Source organism: Cupressus sempervirens, chromosome 10, assembly GCF_028749045.1.
Source record: "Cupressus sempervirens isolate cs-2001-9-10 chromosome 10, ASM2874904v1, whole genome shotgun sequence".
NCBI classification, from domain to species: Eukaryota; Viridiplantae; Streptophyta; class Pinopsida; order Cupressales; family Cupressaceae; genus Cupressus; species Cupressus sempervirens.
This window is the reverse complement of record NC_143127.1, coordinates 634,608,364-634,617,321: the sequence shown is the minus strand read 5'-3', so window position 1 is coordinate 634,617,321 and position 8,958 is coordinate 634,608,364.

Sequence of the window (8,958 nt, the reverse complement as noted above, 5' to 3'; positions counted from 1 at the left end):
TGTATGAATATTACATTCTATTTTTTACAATTTCCCAATTACAAGGAAAGAAATACAAAATAACAAAATAAAATAGAATTATTTCTTACATATCCCAATTTTTTTAAAGATTTCATTCTAAAAATTTGAAAAAGAACATATTTTAATTTTAAAATTTAAAATGAATTGCATGCGAAAAAAATAGAATAAAAATGTTTCCTAATATAAGAATCTATCCACCTATATTCTCTATTCACTTTCCACTATAATATTTAAATAAAAATTGATTTTATATATTATTTCATTATTCTAAATCAATAAATACATATGGTGAGATAATTGTATTTCTTTATATATAATCATATTGATTATAAATCTAAAAATAATTAATAATTAATTGAATAGATATAAACCCTAACACTAACCATTAAAATTATTCTAAACCCTAGCCCTAGCTATTTGGTAAGCCATAACTATAATCATATTCCCAATCTTGACCATGAACCTTGATTATAATTCTAACAATAACTTTAACCTTTAGCCAAACCCTAATCTATACCATCTAACTATAACCCTAGATGTTATGAAAAACCAACTATAATATACAACATGATCTTGAATCTAACCCTAACCATAACCTAAGTCATAACCTTAATGCCTAGCCTAACCCTAATCATAAGAATTTCTTCAACCTAAGACATTGAAATTGACTAGACATAATTAACCCAAAATGTAACCAAAACATTAATCACAAAGCCTTACTATACTAATAAACCCTACCCTACCCACACTACAAACTCTAGCTATAGTTATGGCTCATATATACCTTAAAAATAACCATAATCTCAACCTTAACCATAAACCTTCAATGCATTTTTAACCCAAACCCTAACCTTAACCCAAATCCTAATAAAAATTCATAAGCCTAATCTCAAATTTCACATAAATAGGAAGTCGCCGAATTTGAATCATGATATTAAACCTTGAATTTAATACAAATCCTAACTTTCATCCCAATCACACACTTGGAACCCTAATCATAATGATAGCTATAGTTCTATTTTTGCAGAACATGAGAATGACCCTAAACCTAACTATATCATTATCCAAAATATAACTCTAACCCCATAACTATGAACTTTATCCTAACCATCAAACTAACCCTTACCCAATGCCAAACCTAATAAAAGCCTAATCTAAGTAGTAACCATAACCATAATTACAACCCTGACCCTAACCCAATCTCTAAACCTAATTAAAGATTATATAAATCCTAAGACTAATTATAATTGTTATCCTAACCCTAACTCTAATTATAATTCTAACTCTAAGCATGACAAAAACACTAACTCTAATATAATATGCTTTTCTAACATAAGAATAACAAGAAATCTAATTGCTACAAAACCGTACCTAAACCCTAACAATAATATAAATACTAATAACAACCTTAAACTCTAACCAAAATCCTAGCTATAATACAAACCCTAAAACTTAGCCTAGATATACCCAAAAACCTAAACATAACTATATCATTAATTTTATCCTAAGGTTAACCCTATACAAATCCTAATAAAAACCTTATAACATATTCAATTTAATTATGCATTATACCATGGAAAAATTAGCTCTAGTCCTAATTATAAAAATTAATGGTAAACCCTTATAATAACCCTAATTATATGTGATAAACCCTAATACTAAATTATAAACCCTATTCCAAAATATTAAACTATAATCCTTGAACAAATTATTTGAAATTAATCCTAATTTCTTATTCTAATTGTGATCATATCCATAATTTCTATCATAACCCTAACCCTAATGCTAATTTTAACCCTAATTCTAACTCTAACTCCAATCTTAAATCTGACTATATCTCTTATTCTAACCCTAACCATGCCCCTAATTCTAACCCTAACCTAAATCTAACTCTAGCAATAGCCCTAACTATAACTATAACTATAACTCTTATTGCAACCCTAACACTAACCCTAATCCTAACCCTGACTCTAACCCTAACACTACCTCTAACTCCTAACCCTAACATTATATATAATTATAACTCTAACTCTAACCCTAACCCTAATTCTAATTCTAACTCCAACCCTAATGCTAAACCTAATTTTAACCCTAAATCTAACCCTAACTCTAACCCTAACCATAAAGACAACCCTACCCCCAACTTTATCTCTAACTTTAACTCTAACTTAAATCCTAACTCTAACTCTAATTCTAACCCTAACCCTAACCTTAGCCCTAATTCTAACCCCAACTCTAACACTAACACTAACACTAACTCTAATTGTAACCTTAACCCTAATGTTAATGCTAACTCTAATTGTAACCCTAACTCTAACTCTAATTCAAACTCTAACCCTCACCCTAACCCTAACCTTTTATAACCCTCACCCTAATTTTAACCCTAATTCTAACTATAATTACAATCTAAACTTTAACTATATATCTTATTCTAACCCTAATCCTACCCCTAATTCTAACCTTAACCCTAACTCTAACTCTAACAATAACCTTAACTATAACTCTTATTGTAACCCTAACCCTAACACTTACCTTAACCTTGACTCTAACCCTAACACTATATATAATTCTAACTCTAACCCTAAGCCTAATTCCAATTCTAACTCCAACCCTAATTCTAAACCTAGCTCTAACTCTAACCCTAAATCAACTAACACTAACCCTAAATCTAACCCTACCCCCAACTCTATCTCGAACTTTAACTCTAACTCTAACTTGAACCCTAACTCTAACTCTAATTCTAACTGTAACCCTACACCTAATCATAGCCCCAATTCTAACTCTAATTCTAACCCTAACACTAACACTAACTGCACTAACATTGACACTGACACTAACGCTAACACTGACACTAACACTGACATTGACACTAACACTGACACTGACATTGACACTAACACTGATATTGGCACTTACACTAACTCTAACTCTAATTGTAACCCTAACCCTAATGGTAACCCTAAATCTAATTGTAAACCTAGCTTTAACCCTAATTTAAACCCTAACCCTAACCCTAACTCTAACATTAACTCTAACCCTTACTCTAACTCTTATTTTAACTCTAACTCTAGCTTAAACCCTAACCCTAACTCTATTTCTAACACTAACCCTAATCCTAACCCTAATTCTAATCTAACTACATTTATAACCCTAATTGTAGCCCTAGCCCTAGTTCTTACCCTTTCCCTAACCCTAACTCTAACTCTAACCCTAATTATATTTGTAACCCTAATTCCAACCCTAACCCTAACCCTAACCCTAACTCTAACTCTAACTCTAATTCTATGTTGTTTAGTGTGGAGCCTGATCAGTCCCCAAGTGGGAGATTGTTAGATTGTGGTGACATATTATGGCCGACATATGGCTGACATGTTATAACCCTAAAGCGATTTAATACTTGTATAAAAGGGCTTAGGGTTGGGTATTTTTCATAATGTTGTGATATGAAATTGGTTCTTGCAGCGGTATTGATCTATAAGGGATTACGGATTGTAATCAGGTTATAATCACTGGATTTTAATAAGATCGGACTTGTTGTTTGGTGGACGTAGCCCAGGGATTGGGTGAACCACGTTAAATCTTGGTGCCTTGTGTTCATTTCTATGTGTTCTATTATTTTCTGTTATTGGTTATATTTGCATGTAGTTTTTATTTTTGTCCATGGTTTATCCTAACAAGTGGTATTAGAGCAAGGTTGTCTTTCAGTTATCCTCTGCAGGAAAGTCTCACGGTTAACTAGGAGTCTCATAGTTGAGTGGGAGGGATGGTAGATGAGGGTAAGTTGAGGGTTGATAGGTTTAATGGGTAGAACTTCCAGTTGTGGAAGATGTAAATGGAAGACTATTTATATCAGAAGGATTTATGGAAGCCGTTGGAAGGAAAAGCCAAGAATCAGGGAACTATGTCAGAGGCTAAATGGGATCTTTTGGATAGAAAGGCACTTGGAAGCATTAGGTTATGCTTGGCACCATCGGTGGCATTTAATATTACAAAAGCAAAGACGGCAAAAGATTTGATGAAAACCCTAGCGACACTGTATGAAAAGCCCTTCGCTTCAAATAAGGTATTTCTCATGAAGCGTTTATTTAATATGAAAATGGTAAAAGGTGGATCTGTTACAGATCATTTAAATGATTTTAATACTATGACTAGTCAATTATCTTCTGTGGGTATCAATTTTGATGAAGAAATTAGGGCTCTCTTGATTTTGTGTTCTTTGCCTGAAAGCTGGAATGGCTTGGTAATGGCGATGAGTAATTCTGTTCCTGGATCTAGTACCCTAAAATATGATGATGTGATCGGTGTTATTTTAAGTGAGGAAACTCGTAGAAAATCCTCAGGTGGATCTACATCAAGAAGTGCTTTAAATGCACAAAGCGGGGGCAGAACGACTAAAAGAGGAAGTAACTTTGGAAATCATGGGAAATCAAGAGGAAAGTCAAAAGGGAGGAGGTCTCAATCGAGAGGACCAAATGACTGCTGGTACTGTGGGAAACCAGGGCACAAAAAGAAAGATTGCTGGAATTGAAAGAAAAATGAAGGAGATAAATCAGATGAAGACAAGGAGGCAAATGTGGTAAGTAACAAACCCGAAGAGGATGCTTTGCTTCTATCTTTAGAGAGTGTTGATGATTCATGGGTTTTAGATTCTGGTGCTTCATTTCATGCTACACCTCATAGAGGTTATTTCATTGATTATGTCCAAGGGGATTTTGGGCTTGTTTATTTGGGGGATAATGAACCCTGTCAGATTGTTGGAAAGGGAAAAATTAAGATTAAGTTGTAGAATGGGAATCATTGGCTACTACATGAGGTAAGACATGTTCCAAAACTAAGTAGAAATTTAATTTCAGTAGGGCAACTCGGTGATGAGGGTTGTGTAGTTACTTTTAATGATAAAAATTGGAAGGTTTCAAAAGGTTCCCTTGTAGTAGCAAAAGGTGTGAAAGTAGGCACCTTATATCTTTGTACAGGTCATATTGTTCCTTCTACTTTGATTGTTTCAGAGAAAAATGAATATTCAAGAACAATTACTGTAGTTGAACAGGGAGAACAAATAGTTGTTGTAGATTCTGATACAGCGTTGTGGCACAATAGACTTGGGCACATGAGTGAGAAAGGTATGAAAGTAATTCATTCAAGGAAATTTTTACCAGGTCTAAAATGTGTGAATATGGATTTCTATGAAAGTTGTGTGTATGGAAAACAAAAGAGAGTGAGTTTTGTAAAGACAAGGAAGGAAAACAAAAAGGAGAAATTAGAGCTTGTGCATACAGATGTATGGGGACCAGCCTAGGTATCTTCCCTTGGTGGCTCTCATTATTATGTTACATTTATTGATGATGCAAGTAGAAAAGTATGGGTTTATTTTCTTAGATAGAAATCTGATGTATTTCAAACTTTTAAGAAATGGAAATGCTTGGTTGAAAATGAGACTGGTAAGAAATTAAAATGTCTCAGATCTGATAATGGTGGTGAGTATTGCAGTCATGAATTTGAAGGTTATTGCTCCACTAATGGTATTCGTAGACAAAAAATTGTTCCAAGGACTCCACAGGAAAATGGAGTGGCTGAACGCATGAACAGGACTATAATGGAGCGTGCAAGGAGCATGAGGTTGCATGCTAGGTTGCCCTTACACATGTGGGCAGAGGCTATCAATACTATAGTATATTTGATTAATAGAGGTCTCTCTACTCCTTTGGGCTATGGTATTCTAGAGGAAGCATGGACTGGTAAGAAGGTGAGTTATTCTTTTCTCAAGACCTTTGGTTGTGAAGCTTTTGCTCATATAGACTCTGAAAATAGAACCAAGCTAGAAGCTAAATCAAAGAAATGTGTATTTGTTGGATATGGCATTAACGAATTTGGTTATAGGCTTTGGGATTTTGAAAATCTTAAAATTATTAGAAGTCGGGATGTCATATTCAATGAGAAAGTGTTGTATAAAGATCTGTTGCAGAAACATGAGAAGAAAGAAGATGATTATGTAGTGCTGGATGATACTCCAAAAGCTGATGTTCCAGCCATTCCTCATGATGTGCAACAACTGCAACAACAAATACCACACACACCAATGAATGTTAGATAGTCAACAAGGAAAATTAGACCTCCACAAAGGTTTTCTCCCTCTTTGTATTCTATTTTACTTACTGATACTGGTGAACCTGAAAGTTATGATGAAGTTGTGCAAGTGGATACTAAGATTCAGTGGGAGTCTGCAATGAAAGATGAAATGGACTCTTTGCTGAAAAATAAGACATGGGATTTATGCAAGTGCTTGTAGGTAAAAAGGCTTTACAGAATAAATGGGTTTACAAGTTGAAAGAAGAGGAAGGAGGTAAGAAAAGATTTAAGGCTAGGTTAGTTGTAAAAGGATTTGCATAGAAAAAGGGAATTGATTTTGATGAGATATTTTCTCCTGTTGTTAAAATGACTTCTATCCGTACTATTTTAAGTCTTGTGGCTACTGAAGATTTGCATTTAGAGTAGATAAATGTTAAAATGGCCTTTCTTCATGGTGATTTGGATGAGGAAATATATATGGCTCAGCCACAGGGTTTTGAGGTCATAGGTAAGGAGAGCTTAGTGTGCAAATTGAAGAAAAGTTTATATGGCTTGAAGCAAGCACCTTGGAAATGGTATCTGAAATTTGATAGTTTTATGCATGAGCATGGATATAATAGGTGTCATTCAGATTACTGTTTTTATTTTAAGAGGTTGGATGATGATAGCTACATTATTTTATGTTTATATGTTGATGATATGCTTGTAGCTGGGTCTAACATGGATCATATTAAGGGGCTGAAATGCCAATTAGCACATGCATTTGCTATGAAGGATTTGGGGGCAGCAAAACAAATCGTTGGTATGAAGATTTGCAGAGATAGGAAGAATAGAACATTGACGCTATCTCAAGCTGATTATGTTGAGAAGGTGTTGCAACGTTTCTCTATGGAGAATACTAAAGCTGTCAGCACACCTTTACCTGGTCATTTGAAATTGACTAAGGAGATGTGTCCCAAGACATAGGAAGAGGAGGATAAGATGTCCAAGGTACCCTATGCTTCATCTGTAGGAAGTTTGATGTATGCTATGGTATGCACTAGGCCAGATATTGCACATGTAGTGGGAGTCATTAGCAGGTATATGAGTCATCCAGGATTTGAGCATTGGAATGCTGTCAAGTGGATTCTCAAATATTTGAGAGGAACATCCAATAAGTGTTTACACTTTGGGGGCTCTACTACTGATTTATAGGGCTATGTTGACTCAAATTTGGCTGGGGATATTGATACCAGGTAGAGTACTACAGGTTATGTCTTTATTGTTGGTGGGGCAGCCGTGAGCTGGGTTTCTAGGTTACAGAAGATTAATGCTCTCTCCACTATAGAGGTAGAGTATGTTGCTGCTACAGAGGTAGCCAAAGAGATGATATGGCTTCAGTTCTTCTTGGAAGAATTGGGACATCCTCAGAATGATAATTATTTGTTCACAGATAGTTAGAGTGCCATTCATCTTGCTAAGAATTCAGCTTTGCATTCTAAGACCAAACACATACAGTTGCAGTACCATTTCATTCGGTCAGTTTTGGAGGATGGAAAGTTAAGGCTGGAGAAGATACATACCAATGACAATCCAGCAGATATATTGATAAAGGTTGTAACAAGGGAGAAGCTGAACTCCTCTTCAGCTTCGGTTGGTCTTTTAGATTGAACATGAATAAAAGAACAGTAGAGTCCAAGATGGTTTGATCTAGTGGGAGCCCCATGTGGTAGTGGTATTGCTACAGGATCAGTCTCCAAGTGGGAGATTGTTGTTTAGTGTGGAGCCTGATCAGTCCCCAAGTGAGAGATTGTTAGATTGTGGTGACATATTATGGCCAACATATGGCTGACATGTTATAACCCTAAAGTGGTTTAATACTTGTATAAAAGGGCTTAGGGTTGGGTATTTTTCATAATGTTGTGATACAAAATTGGTTCTTATGGCAGTATTGAGCTGTAAGGGATTACGGATTGTAATCAAGTTGTAATCACTGGATTGTAATAAGATTGGACTTGTTTTTTGGTGGACGTAGCCCAGGGATTGGGTGAACCACATTAAATCTTGGTGCCTTGTGTTCATTTTTGTGTGTTCTATTATTTTCTATTATTGGTTATATTTGCATGTAGTTTTTATTTCTATCCATGGTTTATCCTAACATTCTACCCCTACCCCTAACCCTAACCCTATATAACCCTAATCCTTATCCTAATTTTAACCCTAACCTTAACCTAATTCTAACACTATCCTAATTCTAATCCTAACTCTAACCCTCACTCTAACTCTAATTCTCACCCTAACCCTAACCCTAACACTAATTCTAACCCTAACTCTAGCTCTAACTCTAACTCTAACTCTAATGCTAATTCTAACCCTAACCCTAATTCTAACCCTAATACTAACACTACCTCTAATTTTAACTCTAACTCTAATTATAATCCTAATGCTAACCCTAACCCTAATACTAACCCTAACTCTAACCCTAATTCCATCCCTAACCCTATTTCTAACCCTAGTTATAACCCTAACTCTAACTCTAACCCTTATTCTAACTCTAATTCTAGCTCTAACTTAAACCCTAACTCTAATTCTAACCCTAACCCTAATTATATTTGTAACCCTAATTCTAACCTTAGCCCTAATTCTTATCCTTATCCTAATCCTAACTCTAACACTAACCTTAACTATATTTGTAACCCTAATTATAACCTTAACCCTAACTCTAACTCTAATTCTAAACCTATACCTAACCTTAACTCTAACTCTAACTATAATTCTAACCTACCCTAACTCTACCTCTAATTGTAACCCTAACCCTAACCCTAACTCTAATTCAGACTCTAACCCTAACCCTATCCCTGACACGAATTTTAATCCTAAAGCTAACCCTTA